Raw genomic sequence first — 18,301 nt, 5'->3', positions numbered from 1 at the left:
TGCTGGGCTTTTCTCTAGTCGCAGCGAGTGGGGGCTACTCTTCTTGGCAGGGTACAGGCTTCTCATTGCAGTGGCTTCTCTTGTTGTGGAGCATGTGGTCCAGGGAGCGAGGACTTCAGTAGTTGTACACTCGGGCTCTGCTTAGTCGCTCTGCGGCATGTGGGATCTTCCCAGACCAGAGATCAAACCTGTGTTTCCTGCATTGGCAGGTGGATTTTTTACCACTGAACCACCAGGGAAGCCCCTGCCATTGTTACTAATAGTACACCTTTTCACTCAAAACTGTTCCAATTTGATGATAAATGATAGCATCATTCATATCATAGATAACATTTACTCAGCACTTACTATCATACCAGGAATCTAATATATTATTTGCTTTGGTTTCATGACCATCTTACCAAATAGATTCTTCTTTTAGCCTCATTTTACAGATGATGAAATTGAAGCATAGAGTTTAAGAAGTTTGCAGTTGTTAAGGTGATATTTGGAAACAGGAACTCTGACTCCAAAACCCAAGAACTTAATCACTACCCTACTTTTTACACAGAAAATATCCTCATCTGACCCCCATGATCTCCCAATGTCATGTCTATCATAAGGTATTTCCATGCAGGAGGAATGCTTGGATCTCAGACAATGTTTTATCCTGTGGCCAAAAGCAGGGGAATGGGGATCTAGTTAATTGCAGCCATTTTAATCTTTACTTTGTTGTCCATCTGGCTAATAAATGAGCTTCTTTTCTTATTAAGAGCCTGGCTATAGAGTGCTTAATTCAGTTAAATCACAAGAGCAGGATTAAAAGGACTAAAAAGGCTGCAAATTACTCAAGTTAGCCCACCATCATCTGTTAAAAGCAACCTTGTGTTGGTCACAGAGGCAAATTTCTTCACACACACACACACACACACACACACACATCACAAGCATCTTTCCTTTAATCACCACCCCACCCCCATGAGGTATATTATTATTCAAATTCTACAGATGAAAAAATGTACTGGAGAGCTTAACAGACTTATCCATAATCATCTAGCTGACACAACTCAATGCTAGGATTTTCAACCAGGTATCTGACTTTTTTTTTTCATTTATTTTTATTAGTTGGAAGCTAATTACTTTACAATATTGTAGTGGGTTTTGTCATACATTGACATGAATCAGCCATGGATTTACATGTATTCCCCATCCCAATCCCCCCTCCCACCTCCCTCTCTACCCAATCCCTCTGAGTCTTCCCAGTGCAACAGGCCCGAGCACTTGTCTCATGCATCCATTAACCAGGTATCTGACTTTAAAGTCCATAATGTTTCTTTCATTCATTTATTAATTTACCCTTCCCGATAGTATTGAGGAATAATTGACAGATACAACTGTGCATATTTATAGTATTCAACATGATGATTTGATGTATGTATACATTGTGGCATGATTACCAAGATCAAGATAATTAGCACACCAATCACTGTACATTGTTAACTTAAGAATGCTTAAAGAAAAGGAATGCTTAAAATCTACTGTCAGCAATTTTCAAGTGTACAGTACTGAATCGTTAGCTAGTATCATTGCTATGCTGTACATTGAAACCTCAAAACTTACCCTTTTATAACAGAAAGTTTGTACCCTTTGACCTGTATCTCCTTGTCCCCTCCTCCCCTCAACCTCTGGCAACTCCCACTCCACTCTGCTTCTGTGCAAAATCATCTTTTTAAAAAATTCCACATGTAAGTGATGCCATACAGTATTTGTCTTTGATTTATCTCATTCTGTGTAACACCCTCCAGGTTCATCCATGTCATTGTAAATGTCAGGGTTTCCTTTTTTATGACTTAATAATATTCTCTGTGTGTGTGTGTGTGTGTGTGTGTGTGTGTATCATTTATCTATTCATCCATGAAAATTTTTTTTGACCTGCTGTCTCTTTTCAATTAATTATTGATTAATTGATATATGAGAGTATGTACACAGAAATATTTTTCCTGATGGTCAACACAAATTTTGGCACCACTGCCTTTAGTAATTTATTCAGCAAATATTGGTTAAGTACTTTGTAAATGCCACGTCCTGTGCTTAGCATTTGGAAAGTGGTGTTGAACAAGATCTTCCTTCCTCAAGTGTGTATGCTTTAGAAATGGGAGCAACAGACACACAAAATGATATACTGCAATGTGATAAATGGCATAAATGCTGATAAGAGAACCTAATGATGGAGAGAATTACTCCCCCTGCGGGAGGGTGTGGGAAGAGCTGATACAGACTGGTGGTAGGAAATGAGCCAAAATGTAGGTCAAACTAGATAGTGACAGAAGTTAGACACCACATGAAAGTTTTGGATTATAGTCGTAGAAAGACACACAAGGTAATTAAACAGAGCAGTGATCCAGCTACATCTGAAACTGGGGCAAATGGTCAAGGGCAGTGATGGAGATGAACTGAACGCAGAAGACACGGAGGCAGACATGGAGAAGACATGGAGGTTGGAGTGAATCAGTGCTTGAATCGGAGTAAGAGCGATGAAAAAGGAGGACAGTAAATGGACTCAAAGGCCATTTCAGAAAATCTACAGGGCTTGTACTTACGGTTGGATTTGATGTCAGGTACAAAGAACTTAGGTTAATTCCCAACTTTCTGGTTTCTATACTTGGGGCATAGTGGTGCTCTTCAGTAAGATAAAGAAGAAAATGTGTTTTGTTTTAGTCCAAGTTGCAAATATGAATCAGGTGCTGGTAAGAAAGGCAACTGTTGGAGAAATGGGTTAGAAATCATTTCCAAATAGGTGGTATTCAGAAGTGCAGAAGCGGACAAAAGCTTCCACCCTGGCTTTGATTAGTGAACATTCCAAAATAGCAAAGTAATTGGCCAAAGGTAGTTTGGGTAGTTTGCATGAGTCTACTGTAGTATTCTTGTTTCCTTCGGGGACTAACTTCCAGTGGAGATGACTAGGTTTGCTTTGCAGCTGCACTTCTTGGTTGTCAGTCCTTACAAGCTGTGTGTACAGTCTAAGCACCTCAGGCAGGTGGTCTAATTCCAATTCTGTTGTTCAGTCATGTCTGACTCTTTGTGACCCCGTGGACTGCAGCACGCCAGGTTTCCCTGTCCATCATCTCCCGGAGCTTGCTCAAACTCATGTCCACTGAGTCGGTGATGCCATCCAACCATCTCATCCTCTGTCATTCCCTTCTCCTCCTGCCTTCAATCTTTCCCAGCATCAGGGTCTTTTCCAGTGAGTCAGCTCTTCCCATCAGGTGGCCAAAGTATTGGAGCTTCAGCTTCAGTATCAGTCCTTCCAATGAGTGTTCAGGGTTGATTTCCAATTCTGAGCCACTGCCAAATGAGACTCTAGGCTGCAGCAAAGTCCCGGAGAGGCAAGGGCAGATCCAGGAGTTTATATCCCATCCAAGTTAGACCTAAAGCTCTGAGCTGAACTTCTAAGAGCTAACCAACTTACTAGAAAGTGCATCTAAGGTTGGGAAGGCAGTTTAGAAGCTGTCCTTCCTGACAGCATTGCTGACTCATGGGACTTACCAGCAATCTCTGGAGCACTGGGGAACTTTCCTCTGGGACTTGAAAAGACTAAAAAGCATGTAGCCACTTCAGGTGCCTTGAAAGCTGTTGTATATGCTTACTGGAACCTTAAACTATGGCATCTCCCTGGTATGTAGGCCATGCCTCCAAGGATGCTCTTTCCCAATACAAAGAATGGGTGGAGGTTGATTCATGTTAGCTCCTTATAAGAGAGGTTATAGGAGACTAGACTCAACTCTCTTAAATCCTGGCTCCACCATTTCCTGTTTCCGGGGTTTGAACAAATAGCTTAACTGCTCTCTGCTCACATTTTCCCATATATGAAATAGAGGAAATAATTTCTCTGAACTCATAGAATTAAAACATAATCTACATAAAGCACTTAGAATAATAACTAACATATTATAAGCCCTGGATAAATATTAGCTTTTATTATTTTTTATACCAAGTTTGGGGGCTTCCCTGGTGGCTCTGCAGTAAAAAATCCAGTTGCAATGCAAGAAATGCAGGAGATGCTGGTTTGATTCCTGGGTCAGGAAGATTACCTGGAGAAAGGCATGGCAACCCACTCCAGTGTTCTTGCCTGGAGAATGCTAAAGACAGAGGAGCCTGGCAGGCTGCAGTCCATAGGGTTGCCAAGAGTCGGACATGACTGAAATGACTGAGCATGCACACATACCAAGTTTGGGTTAATTCTCTGAGTGAAATTGCAGGGCCTGCCATTTTCTCATTGCATTCTTTCTGAGGATTGCCAGATTTCCATGACTTTGGAGACTTGGGACTCTGCCTTCACATTTTCAGTAGAGATGTGTCTATAGGACAAGTAGGATTTTGGTTGTGTGATGACTTTGAAATGACAGGTCAGTGTATTCCTGTTTCCAAAGTACTTTAGTTTGGCAATTCCTTTATTGCTGAAAGAAGATTAACACTTGACATGATAAGAAAGTTAGGTCAACAAAAACCTTTGATGCAGGCGATAGGATAAGATAGAAAGTCACAGACTTCTATGGACTGGGCATAGAACAAGGCTGACTTCCAGGAAAATGCCTGCTGATGACTCAGTTTATCTATAAAAGAAGAATCAAGCAAAGGCTAATCATGAAAGAAATGGATTAATAGCGTTAAAGATTAGATAGGAGGGAAAGGCATTAAGGAAAGATTGTCATGGTTAATAAGAATAAGGAAGAGAATGACTCCAGACTGAATAATCTCATCCGATCATTCAGTTGATGTGCTGCTGATGGGAAAAGATTGAAAAGCAAAGAAAAAGAAGTCAAAGGACAGACAAATCTCCCTCTGTCTGGCTTTCAGTCTTTCCTTGGCAAAATGTGGGGGTTGAACTAAATGACCCCTGAGACTTCTTCCAATGTTACCGTTGAATAATTTGTTCAATCCTACCATGGAGCAAAAAGAGAAAAGTCCTGGGCTGGAGTTACTATATATGTTACACACACACACACACACACACACACACAGAATATATATTCATGCACAAACACCACAGCCACTTATTATTTTTCTAGTTATTAAAATTTTCATATCATTTGTGTGCCCGTTGCTTCTCAGCAGCTATGTTTTTAATCAGTTAGGAGCTGTAGGCTCTAAGATCTTTCCCACATTTGCTGCTTTTGTCTCTCCTTGTTTGTTTCACTTTAGCATTTAGAGGGAGAAACCTGTGAATGAATTGAGACCCTGTGTTATCTTTAGAAGCAGTGAAGAGGCGGGAATAGCAACCCACTCCAGTATTCTTGTCCAGTATGGACAGAGGAGCCATAGGATACAGTCCATAGGATCGAAAAGAGTCGGACACAACTGAAGAGTCTTAGCAGAAGAAGCGGGAAACATGGGCCACCCTGCAGACAGGTTGGGGAAATAGCACCTTCCGGGAAGGCTGGATGGTGTTAGTTACCCAGAAGAGAAGAAAGCGAGCTCTGTTCTAGGATCTAAGAGTAAAATAAAGGAAACAGGACATGGACCACTGGGCTGATCAGAGTCTGAGCAGGGCTCTGGAGCCGAGGCCTGTGTGTAATGCTACATTATAAAAGAGCTCATTGTAAGCTTTAAAAATATCCTTAGAAAAATTGCCTTTGACAATCTTGAGGAGCAGCCGCTAATCAGAGACTGATGTTCTCTTGGTGTGTTTTTATTTGCTTTGTTTCATCTCAGACACATTCAGAAATTTTAGCTCCTTTTTATGCATAGATTGCCCAGTAAGCCATTAGATACTGGAAATTGTCATTTTCTCATATTCTATTATTTTGAACTCATTTTTACTTCAAGTTTCCATTCTGAAAAACACCAAAAACCAACAAAAAGTCCAAAAACCAACAAAAAGTCCAAAAACAAGAAAAAAAAATTAAATATGAGACAAAGTATTTGTAAAGTCCTCAAAAACTAAATCTACATAGGAAAATCCCTTAGTCATGTCTGACTCTGTAACCCCATGGACAGAGGATCCTGACAGATTACTGAACTACAGGACTTTACTATCCAGCCTTCTTTATTTTTTCTCCAGGTGAGAATCCTGGAGTGGGTAGCCATTTCTTTCTCCAGGGGATCTTCCCAACCCAGGGATCAAATCCAGGTGTTCTGCACTATAGGTGGATTATTTACCGTTTGAACCACCAGCAAAGACTCTTGAGAGTCCCTTAGATAGCAAGGAGGTCAAACCAGTCAGCCCTAAAGGTAATCAACCCCGAATATTCATTGGAAGGACTGATGCTGAAGCTGAAGCTCCAAAATTTTGGCCACCTGATGTGAAGTGCTGACTTATTGGAAAAGATCCTGATGCTGGGAAAGATTGAGGGCAAGAGGAAAAGGGGGTGACCAACAATGAGATGGTTGGATGACATCATCAACTCAGTGGACTTGAGTTTGAGCAAAATCCCGGGACAGTGAAGGGCAGGGAAGCCTGGTATTCTGTAGTCCATGGAGTTGCAGAGAGTCAGACATAACTGTGCAACTGAACAACAACAAAAACTAAAAAGTGAGTGTATATGCTTCCTGTTGTACCTCTTAATAGACTTGCTGGTGGCTCAGCAGTGAAGAGTTCTGCCTTGCACAACAGGAAAGTCAGGTTCGATCCCTGGCTTGAGAAGATCCCCTGGAGAAGGAAATGGCAGCCCACCCCAGTATTCTTCCCTGGGAAATCCCATGGACAGAGGAAACTGGCAGGCTACAGCCCATAGGGTCGCAAGAGTTGGACATGACTGAAGTGACTTGCTGCTGCTGCTGCTGCTGCTAAGTCGCTCCAGTCGTGTCCGACTCTGTGTGACCCCATAGACGGCAGCCCACCAGGCTCCCCTGTCCCTGGGATTCTCCAGGCAAGAACACTGCAGTGGGTTGCCATTTCCTTCTCCAATGCATGAAAGTGAAAAGTGAAATTGAAGTCGCTCAGCCATGTCTGACTCTTCGCGACCCCATGGACTGCAGCCTACCGGGCTTCTCGGCCCATGGGATTTTCCAGGCAAGAGTACTGGACTGGGTTGCCATTGCCTTCTCCAGAAGCAACTTAGCACGTACCTACTAACAAATGGGGTCGCAAAGAGTCGGACACGACTGAAGCGACTTAGCATTAACAAATTGCCACAAATTTAGTGGCTAAAAAACACAAATTTATTAGCTTATGGTCCTTTAGGTTCCTAAGTCTGACTCAGGTCTCACTGGGCTAAAATCAGAGTGTTAGCAGGCCTGCACTCCTTTCCAGAGATGCCTGTTCTAGAGGCCGCCTGTTGTTCCCTCCCCCATCTTCAGAGCCAGAAACATTGTATTTATTTGACTCTTCATTCCTTAATGACATCCCTCTCTAACTGCAGCTAGGAAAGCATCTCCAATTTTAAAGACTCCTGATAAGATTGGGTCCACTTGGATTATCTCTCCAACTCAAAGTTTTTTCACTTAATCACCTTTGCAGAATCTCTTCCGCTCTGAGTGGTAACACATTCACAGTTTCCTGGGTTTCGAGCATGGACATCTTTGGGGCACCCTCATTCTGCCTATCACAGTGAGTATTCGAGTCACTCTATGTTAAAATAAGGCATGAAAGTGTTAGTTGCTCAGGCGTGTCTGACTCTTTGGGACCCCATGGACTGTAGCCTGCCAGGCTACTCTGTCCATGGAATTCTCCAGGCAAGAATATTGGAGGGGGTTGCCATGTCCTGCCTCCAGGGGACTTTTCCGACCCAGGGATCAAACCCTGGTCTCCTGCATTGCAGGCAGGTTTTTTTTTGTTTTTTTTTTTTTTACTGTCTGAGCCACCAGGAATGGGTATGTAATATTCTATAATTAACCAATCCTATTTTGAGAGACTTTAGATTGTTTCAATTTTTCTAGTGATACAAGGTTGCACATTTGACCTGTTATATTTGTAGGATAAGTTTCTTTAGCAGGATTCTTTAATAGTTCAAAGAGTATGAACATTTAAATACCTTAAAAATTAAACAAATAAGATACATCAAAATAGTGTAAGGTGTACAAATCTAAGCATACAACTTTGAAGAATTTTCATGAATAGAACACACACAGGTCAATAAATAAAACATTATTCCTACCTAGAAGCCATTCCTCTGCCCTTATCCCAGGTACTCCCTCCCCCTCCCTAAAGGAATTAGTACCCTGCCTTCCAGCATCAGACTGTTATGCCTGCTTTTGAACTTTTTAAATGAAATCAGGCACTATGTACTTTTTATGCCTGACCTTTCTTCCAGCCTTTTAGAGATTCATCTGTATTTTTGAGTGGTATTTGTTTGTTAATTTCCATTACCATTCCACTGTATGAAATGCTAAAATATAGTTACATCTTCTACTGGAAAATTAGATTATATCTAGGTTGGAGTTAAGAACATTCTTGCAGATGTCTTTTGGTGCATACATGCACACTTTTTCTAGGTATATACCTAGGAGAGGAATTGCTGAGTCCTAAGTTATGTTTATGAGCAGCTTTAGTAGATACTGAGAAAGATTATCCATTTGTACAAAATTTTCCCCTTATCCAAAGACGTGGGATATTAGTATTTTAAAGTCTAATAAATATTTCAAGGCTCACCTTCAGAAAAGTTATACTGGGAATTCCTAACCCAGTTAGATCCAGGAGGAACCTAACCCTAACCACTAGAAGAGATCCAGTGGTTAGGACTCGGCACTTTGACTGCTGGGGTCCAGGGTTTGATCCCTGGTAAGGGAACTATGATCTGGCAAAAAAAAAAAAAAAAAAAGCTAATTTATACCCCCACCAAAATCAGATAAATTCAAGCCCTACTACATTCTCACCAACACAAGGATTGTCAGTCTCTTTAATTTAATCAATCTCATAGCCAGGTATCTTATATTCCCTTGCAATAGTGAAATAAACATACAATACTTCCATTCAAATGGTAAAAATCCTTTCTCTCTTCCTCTCTTTCCTTCCTTCCCCCCTTCCCTCTCTCTCTCTGTTACATGTTCTTTGCCTTTTATCTATTAGAATGTCTAATTTCTTTCTTTTTTTTTTTTTACTTTTTCTCCAGACCTTCAGGCTTATTAATGGTGCTTTTTTTGTCTCCACAAAAGCTTTATGCTTAAATGTAGTTAAATCCACTAATTTTTTCTTTATGGTTTTGTGCTTTTGTGTCAGGAAAGTTCTCCTCGTCCAATATTATAAAAAAAATTGTTAGTTATTTTATGGGGTTTTTGACACTTAAAATTTTAATATATACAAAATTAATTTTGATATAAAGACTAAGATAAGGTCTAGTTTAATTTCTTTACCAAAGCATTAAGCAGTTACTGCCTTTGCAATGCTTCTACTTCCTATTTTGTTCTTTTGTTTTACTTCATTGGCTTGGAATTCCAGAATAATGTTAGGTAGTAGGGGAAAGAGCAGACATCCTTGTCTAATATTTCACCACTAAGCATAATGATGCTATAAGTTTAAAATATATGCTTTTATCATATTAAAACCCACATTTCTCTTCTTGTTTTTTGCAATGTTTTCTAAGCATTTGGAATGGATAATGCAGTTTGTAAAAAGTCTTTTCAGCATCTATTCAGGTCACATATTTTCCTTTAACCTTGAAGCTGGGAATTATATTAATCTTTTAAAAAATATTGAACATTTCTTAAATTTCTTGAATAATACCCATTTGATACGGTGTATTATTCTTTTGATATACTGCTGGATTCTGTTTATTGGTACTTTATTTTGCATTTTTGCACCAATAAGTAGAATTAATCTATATTTTCCCTTTTCTAAACTAATTTTATCATTATTGTCTTCACAAAGAGAACTTAGAAACTGTCTATCTTCATATTCTAAAAGCTTAACAAAGGCTCCGTGGAGTTCTAAAATTATTCAACTCTGAAACAAACTAGACCTAGCATATTTTGGTATGTAGGAAGGGAGTAACTCCTTGACAATATGTTTTTTTTAAATATATATACAGATATTTATTAAACACCAACTCTAGACCATGCACTATACTACGTACTAAGAATTTAGTATAAAATTTTTAATGCAATTTTTAGAAATATATCTTTAATTGGAGGATAATTGCTTTGCAATATTGTGCATGTTTCTGCGGTACAACAGTGTGAATCAGCTATAAGTTCACATATGTCCCCTCCTTCTTGGAGCTGCCTCCCACCCCCTCTACCCCCATCTCACCCCTCTGGACCATCACCGAGCACCGGGCTGAGAGCTCTTATGTAGCAGCTTCCTACTAGCTATGTATTTTACACATGGTCGTGTATATATGTCAGTGATACTCTCTGTCCCACCCTCTTCTTCCCCCGCTGTGCCCACAGGTTCATTCTCTGTGTTTGTCTCTGTCTTCCTGCCCTGCAAATAAGTTCATCAGTGTCATTTTTCTAGATTCCATATATATGCATTAATAGATGGTACTTGTTTTTCTCTTTCTGACTTACTTCATTCTGTATGACAGACTTTGGGTTCATTCACCTCACTACCACTGACTCAATTTCATTCATTTTATGGCTGAGTAATATTCCATTGTATCTATGTACCATAACTTCTTTATCCATTCATCTGATGGACATCCAGCTTGCTTCCATGTCCTGGCCATTGCAAATAGTGCTGCAATGAACGCCAGGGTACATGTGACTTTTTGAATTACAGTTTTCTCAGGGCATATGCCCAGTAGTGGGATTGCTTAGTCATATTGTAGTTCCATTCCTAGTTTTTAAAGGAATCGCCGTACTGCTCTCCATAGTGTCCGCATCGATCTACATTCTCACCAACAGTGTAAGAGGTTTCCATTATTGTTTGTAGATTTTTTGATGATGGCCATTCTGTCTGCTGTGAAGTGATACCCTTCTGTAGTTTGATTTGCATTTCTCCAATAATGAGCAATGTTGAGCATCCTTTCATGGGTTTGCTGGCCAACTCTGAAACAAACTAGGCCTAGCACATTTTAGTATGTGGGAAGGGAGAGGTGACTCTTTGACAGGATCTTCCTACCTCTGTCATACCTCTCAGAGCCAGGACACCTGTGGGTACTGTCCTACAGCTTGGTGGTAGCTTGCTTAAATAAGGATAACCAAATAGTCAAGTGGCAGAACCAGAAGATGACCCCAAATCCCAATGACTCTATAAAGTTTTTCATTCTTTCATCATGCTGTATAGTCTTTCCCCCTGAGATCCAGGAGGGCTAAGTGCTGAAAAAAACAGTGCCACCTTAGAGTGTCTGTGAATCTCATTGACTATCATCAATACACAGTGATTTGTCATCCCTTGGTTAGACACAGTACCTATGTGTGCATGACTCAGAAGCTTTAACTAGCCCATTGCATCTATACATACTGCAGACTTAGAATCATGAGTTTGTGGTGTCATGTACTAGGGAAGTTGCTTCCTGACATTTCTCTCCATTCACCACTGGTTTGTCCCACCACAGGCCAGAAGAAGCCTAGCCTTCTCTAACTGCACTTTCCTAGTTTCATTGTGTAACCGTTTGTGCCCTTGGCTTTTTCTGTTTATTTTACTTTTGGCCATGCCACAAGGCTTGTGGGATCTTAACTCCTCAACCAGGGATGGAACCCATGCCTCCCATAGTGGATGCGCAGAGTCTTAACCACAGAACCACCAGGCAAGTCCCTGCCCTTGACTTTCATTCCTACTAGACTAGGAGCATCCAAGAATATCCATTGTTGTATTTCCAGCATTTTGCACACTTTCTGGCATATATTGAACTGAGTATATAGATCTTTTGATGGATGAAGCATTTCTTTTACAGGTTCCAATTACTCTTTGAAATCAAATTGGAAAGATGAAAATTTAGCTTTCTATTTCATGCATTACATACAAAAAATTAACTGAAAACATTTCCTTCACACTAGAGACACTAATAATCATTTACAAACTATTAACCAATTAAGAAGAAATGCAATAATCACTTTTAATTTGGAAAATCAAATCTGTAGAGGAAGATTAACTCAATATGACATAAACTAAATTCCTTTTGCCAACTTGGGATCATTTTCCATCCAAGTTGTTAGAGTGCATAAGAGCTTGTTAATCCAAAGGCACCTACCAGTTTAGTAAGATCATTTAAAGCCTCAGACAGTGACAGATCTGACATTAGCTATGAACTATAATTGCCTGGCTCAGACAGTAAAGAATCTTCCTGCAATGCGGGAGACCCAGGTTCTATCCCTGGGTTGGGAAGATCTCTTGAAGAAAGGAATAGCTGCCCACTCCAGTATTCTTGCCTGGAGAATTCTATGGACAGAGGAGCCTAGTGGGCTACAGTCCATGGGGTTGCAAAATGTCAGACATGACTGAGCGACTGAAACACACACATGTAATTGCATATCTGCTAAATCTGTAAATGATATAAAATGGGTCGTCTTTTACCCAATGCTTTGAAATGCCACTTTGGCATAGACTCATTTTTCACATATTTTTTGAGTCTATTTCTGGACTTTCTTCTGGTCCAGTGACTTATTTATTTTATAGTAGCTTGATAATACATTTTATATGCAGTAGGGCTGATCCCTTCTTTCTCTGCTTTAAAAAAAAAATCTCTTGAGTATTTTAAAGCATTTACTTTATGATATTTGAAAACAGCTTAATTTTTTTTTAATTGGAGGAAAATAGCTTAATTAGTTAAAAAGTCCTGGTGGCTTTTTAGGTGGGATTGTAATAAGCTTATAGGCGAATTATGGGAGGATAGTTATATTTAGAATAATGATTTTTTAATCTTTCTGTACAAAAAGTGGGTACATCTATTTATTTAAAACATCTTCATGACTCTCAGGAGAAATTTAAAGTATATATATACTTTACACACACACACCTGAACTTATCATGTTGTATTGTAATTTCCTGTTTATTAATCATTTTCCTTCAGTAGTTATCAGTTCATTAAGGGCAGCTCTTTATTAATCATTGTATTATATTGTATTGTACTATACTGTATTGTATTATTGTCCAGCCCTATGGCAATGCTAACATGTAGTGAATGTTCAATAAATAAATGGATGAAGTAGCTTCATCACAAACCCTGAATGTTTTTGACTATTCCAAGAGACTGTATACCAGTGTGAGGAGGTGGGGAAACTAGAAGCTTGTGGAGATTACTGTACACCAGTTCTCAAAACCAAGTTTTGTCCTAGTTCCTCTTACCCCTCATCCCACAGTTCCCCACCAGTCCTGAAAGCCCAAAGAAACCATCTGAAAGACATGTGACACTCATTTCTCCATGTAAATAACAATTTTGAAAGTACTATAAGGGGGTCCCCCATTTGTATTCCCTTTCCTTTAAGGGATGGAAGAAAATTGACTCTCAAAGAAGGGCTCTTTGGTACATGAATTCTTTATAACGGAGGCATGGAGACTTGAAATGATGTCCTCAGCTCTCTCACTGGAAGTGTCACTGTTCTCAGGATAGGGTAGCTCTTGTGGAAAATGCCTCTTCTTTTGTCTATGGTGATAGAACAAGGCTTCCAGGCTCAATTAGCTCTTTGCTTTTTACTAATTTTTTTAAATTGCAGTATATAGTTGCTTTACAGTGTTTATTAATTTTTGGCTGCGCTGGGTCTTTGTTGCTGTGCGGGGCTTTCTCTAGTTGCAATAAGCAGGGTCTATTCTCTATTTGCAGTGCATGGGCTTTTAATTGCAGAGGCTTCTCTTGTTGCAGAGCATGGCCTCTAGGCATGTGAGCTCAGTAGTTGCAGCTCCCGGGCTCCAGAGCACAGGCTCAGTAGTTTTGGCACAGGGACTTAGTTGCTTCCCCAGCACGTGGGATCTTCCTGGACCAGAGATCGAACCCACATCTCTTGCATTGGCAGATGGATTCTTTACCACTGAACCACCAGGGAAGCCCCATCAAACAGCTCTTTGGAGAGAAATAGAAACACTCAAAATCTAAACTTTACATGTGTGCATGCTCAGTTGTGTCTGACTCTCTGCGATCCCATTGACTGTAGCCCACCAGGCTCCTCTGTCCATGGGATATCCCAGGCAAGAATACTGGAGTGGGTAGCTATTTCCTTCTCCAGGGAATTTTTCTGACCCAGGCACTGAACCCGTGTCTCCTGCATTGACAGGCAGATTCTTTATCTTTGAGCCACCTGGAAAGCCCACACTTCACATACCTGCATTCAAATTCTTGAAAACTAGAAGTATCCTTGCTCCCAGGATGGGGTGGCTCTTGTGGAAAATGCCTTCGGAATTACTTCTGGCAGCCCATCTCCTGTGCCCAGCAGTCTGTAGAGCACCCTGCCTTCTTGGCTGTGGGTCCGTGTCCCATCCTGGGAGGCCAATGGCCTCACTAGCTCAGGGGGAGATAAGTGCCCACAAGGGGTCTCTACCAGCACAAACCTCTTGAGTCTCTGTCTTTAGAAGTGATCGCCCCAGTATAAGAATGGAAATTGACCCACGGTCCTGCCGGGAAAAATATTGGAATAGATGGCCACGGCTTCCAGCTTAAGCAAAGTTGGAGCAGATCCTCCCAAAGGTAGGATACCTACATAATGAAATTTTGTAGGATGTATAATTTTGAATTTTTGATAATTGCTTAGGTACTTGATGAATCTCTTTATTTTACATATTGCAAAGCCAAGACCCAGAAAGATAAAATGATTGGTTAGTAGTTACATGGCTAGTTAGAGATAAAGCTGGAATGAGAGCTTGAGTCTTCAAGCAATTAGACAAATGTCTTTTCCATTCTTTCGCTTGCCATTGAAGTAAAGTGAAGTGAAAGTCACTCAGTCATGTCCAACTCTCTGTGACCCCATGGACTATACGGTCCGTGGAATTCTCCAGGCCAGAATACTGGAGTATGTAGCCGTTCCTTTCTCCAGGGGATCTTCCCAACCCAGGGCTTGAACCCAGGTCTCCCATATTACAGGAAGATTCTTTACCAGCTGAGCCACAAGGGAAGCCCAATAATACTTGAGTGGGTAGCCTATCCCTTCTCCAGGGGATCTTCATTTAATCCCAATATATTATTCCAATATATCTTATATTTAAATTCATATTTTATTCAAAAGCATTTGCTGTTAGATTAAGTGGAAATAAACCCAGGCTTCAGAGTTTTACTATAAATCTGGTTTTAGAAAAATTAACACTTGCTTAGAATGCTTTTGAAAATGTATTTTAAATATACCTTTTCAGCTTAACATATTTTATGTCAGAGTCAAGTGAAGTAGCAACTGTTGATCAACACTATTATTATCATAGAAAAATTCAGGCTATTAACTCTCACTTTATGCTGAGCACAGACAGATAGTGATAAAAATCACAACTTTAAACTTTTTTTTAAAATCACCAAACGTGTGAAAAAATCTCTTCTTGGCATTTTGGATGGTGATAACGCACCTTTCTTCTTTGCCACATTCATGTAGTTTTTGACAGATGTAGGAAATCTGGCAATTCATTGCAGAAGATTTTGATGCCAGGCCTAAGATTTGACTATGGGATATAAAATCATATTGTAAATTATTATATAATGAACTCATTTGCAAAAATTCAGCTTTCCTGTGCATTCCCCAAGGTGTAAATGCTGAACTAATAATGTGTGCGTGCTAAGTTGCTTCAGTTATGTCCAATGCTTTGCAACCCTATAGACTGTAGCCCGCCAGGCTCCTCTGTCCATGGGATTCTCCAGGCAAGAGTACTGGAGTGGGTTGGCATGCGCTCCTCCAGGCGATCTTCCCAAGCCAAGGATCGAACCAGTGTCTTATGTCTCCTGCATTGGCAGGAGGGTTTGTAACAAGCGCCACCTAGGAAGTGGAAATAATACTGGATACAAATATAAATGGACAGTTGCATGTCACTTTTCATTTATGCATTCAAGATGTGTTTATTCATGATTATTTGTGCATTTATTCACTTCAGTGGACATGAGTTTGGGTGAAGACCGGAAGTTGGTGATGGACAGGAAGGCCTGACGTGCTGCGGTTTGTGGGGTCGCAAAGAGTCGGACACGACGGAGCGACTGAGCTGAGCTGATTCACTTCAGCGTGTCACATTCTGTGCTAGATATCAGGATTCAATGGTGAATAAAGCAGAAGCAATATCTACCTTCAAGAAGTTGACAGCATGGCCAATTCGAGACCTGTTAGGAAGAAAGATTATTATGCACCCTAGAAATGTATAACAAGGGACTGAGGAGAAGACTTAAGACTAGAAGGATGGATAAGAATTACCTTATGTAATTAATTACTTTTAAAAATTCTGTATTTATTTATTTTTGATTGCGCTGGGTCTTCATTGAGGTGTACAGGTTTCTCATTGCGGTGACTTCTCTAATTGTGGAGCACGGGCTCTAGGCGCACAGGCTTCAGAATTTGCCGCACGCAGGCTCCTTCACTGTAGCCCCCTGGGTTTAGTTGCCCTTGGCATATGGGATCTTCCTGGACCAGGGAAGATCGAACCCATGTCCCTTGTGTTGGCAGGTGGCTTCCTATCCACTGCGCCACCAGGGAGGTCCTCTAATTAATTGTTGATGGAGAAGGAAGAGACAGAGGAGAGTGAAGCAGTAGGAACAGTGAAAGAAGGGTGTTTTCCTCTCCCTATTTGAAGGGCCTTTTTAGTTTTGGTTGATTTTGAGGTTTATAAAATGGTATCAAACTCTATGCTATCATCTGCTACTTGCTTTCATCCCTCAACATTATATTTCTAAGGTTCCTCTATGTCAATGTGTGTAGTTGTGGTTTCTTGAACCTTGTTACTATGTGGTATTCCACCTGGCAGATGTATCAGAATTTGTTTTCCTGTCAATAAACATTGGCTTTTTCTCTCTCTCTCCACCCATCCCTCTGCTTATCTATCCATCCTTATAAACAAGGCTGCTATGAACATTCTTTCACATTTCTTTCAAAGGCTGTATTTTCTCCAAGGCATGTACACATTTTCTTCAGGATTAGAACTGGGTGATAAAGTATATCAAGTCAACTTGATTAAAATAACGTCAACTTATTTTCCAAATACTTTTGAATCTTTACATTTTTCATCTTGTTCCACTGCCTCGCCAATACTAGGTATTGTCAAATTTTGATTTTTGCCAATTCAGTAGCTTTAAAATCATATCTCACTATGTTTTAAATTTATATTTCCCTTATTACAAACAAAGATGAGTTTTTTGATGCTTATTCATCATTTTTAAAGTTCTTTATATGTATTGTAGATAACTCTTTTTAAAATAAACTTTTTAAAATAGATGTGCTGCAAATAACTCCCCAATTAGTGGCTTGGGTTTTTGCTTTTAAAATAATTATCAAATGAACAGAACTTCTTAACTTTAATGTAGTTCCATTTATAACTATTTTCCTGTTCTTTGTGACTAATGCTTTTCCATGTTTCAAAACAAATCTTCCTGTTTCCTAAGGCCACAAAGATACAATATATTTTATTAAACAAAACACAGCTGTTTTTTTATATTCAGGTTATTATTCATTTAAAATCAATTTTTGTACATGGCATAAAGGAAAGAGCCAGTTTCCTAGTGGTTAATTAACTGACCAACACCATTTATAGACTATTTCCTTCATTTTTCCACTTAACTGGGAAACATGTCTAGTTTTCATACAGATATGACCCTGTCTCTGGGCTCTTAATTCAGTTGCACTGATCAGTTTTTTCTCCTTCTTTGTCCTATTTCATACTACTTTTTTAAAAACTTGTTTTAAATTGAAGTAAAGTTGATTTACAATGTTGTGTTAGTTTCTGGTATACAGTAAAGTGATTCAGTTATATTCTCTTCAGATATATTCTGAATAGATTCAGATATATTCTTTTTCATATTCTTTCCCATTGTAAGTTATTACAAGATAGTGAACATAGTTCCCTGTGTTCTACAGTAGGACTTTGTTGGTTATCTATTTTATTTATGATAGTATGTATCTGCTAATCTCAAATTCCTAATTTATCCCTCCCCACTATCTTAATTGCTGTAACTTGATTACAAGCCTTGATATATGGTAGGGAAATCTCCCCTACATTCTTCATCAGAAATATCTTTTTTTTTTTTTGTTCTGTGTACCATGTGGGACCCGTTTCCTGACCAGGGATCAAACCCATGCCCCCTGCATTGGAAGTGTGGAATCTTAACCACCAGACCACAAGGAAAGACCCCTTCAGGAGTGTCTTGACTATTCTTAGCCCTTTGTTAATCTGTGCAGATTTTAAAATCAGCTGGTCAAATTCCTCAAATAATGCTGTTGAAGTTTTGATTGAGAGCACTTTGAATTTATAGATAACTTTAGAAAGAATTTATATCTTTCCAGCATTGAACTCACACTGTCCATGAATATTATGTGTTTTCTTATTTATTTAGGT

The 18,301-nt window shown here is 39.7% G+C and overlaps 1 long non-coding RNA gene across 1 annotated transcript in view; it reads left to right on the top strand.

Moving 5' to 3' along the window:
* The window catches only part of LOC139036241 (uncharacterized), a 61,762-nt gene extending 45,551 nt beyond the window's left edge, over positions 1-16,211 (top strand). Inside the window, exons 2-3 of the long non-coding RNA XR_011488947.1 lie at positions 7,439-7,528; positions 15,860-16,211. This is a non-coding gene — a long non-coding RNA (uncharacterized lncRNA). The remainder of the gene's footprint in view (positions 1-7,438; positions 7,529-15,859) is intronic.
* The last annotated feature ends 2,090 nt before the right edge of the window (positions 16,212-18,301 follow it).

This window comes from Odocoileus virginianus, chromosome 8 (genome assembly GCF_023699985.2).
Source record: "Odocoileus virginianus isolate 20LAN1187 ecotype Illinois chromosome 8, Ovbor_1.2, whole genome shotgun sequence".
NCBI lineage: Eukaryota > Metazoa > Chordata > Mammalia > Artiodactyla > Cervidae > Odocoileus > Odocoileus virginianus.
Note: the sequence above shows the minus strand (reverse complement) of the source record. Positions and strands in the feature narration are given on the sequence as shown.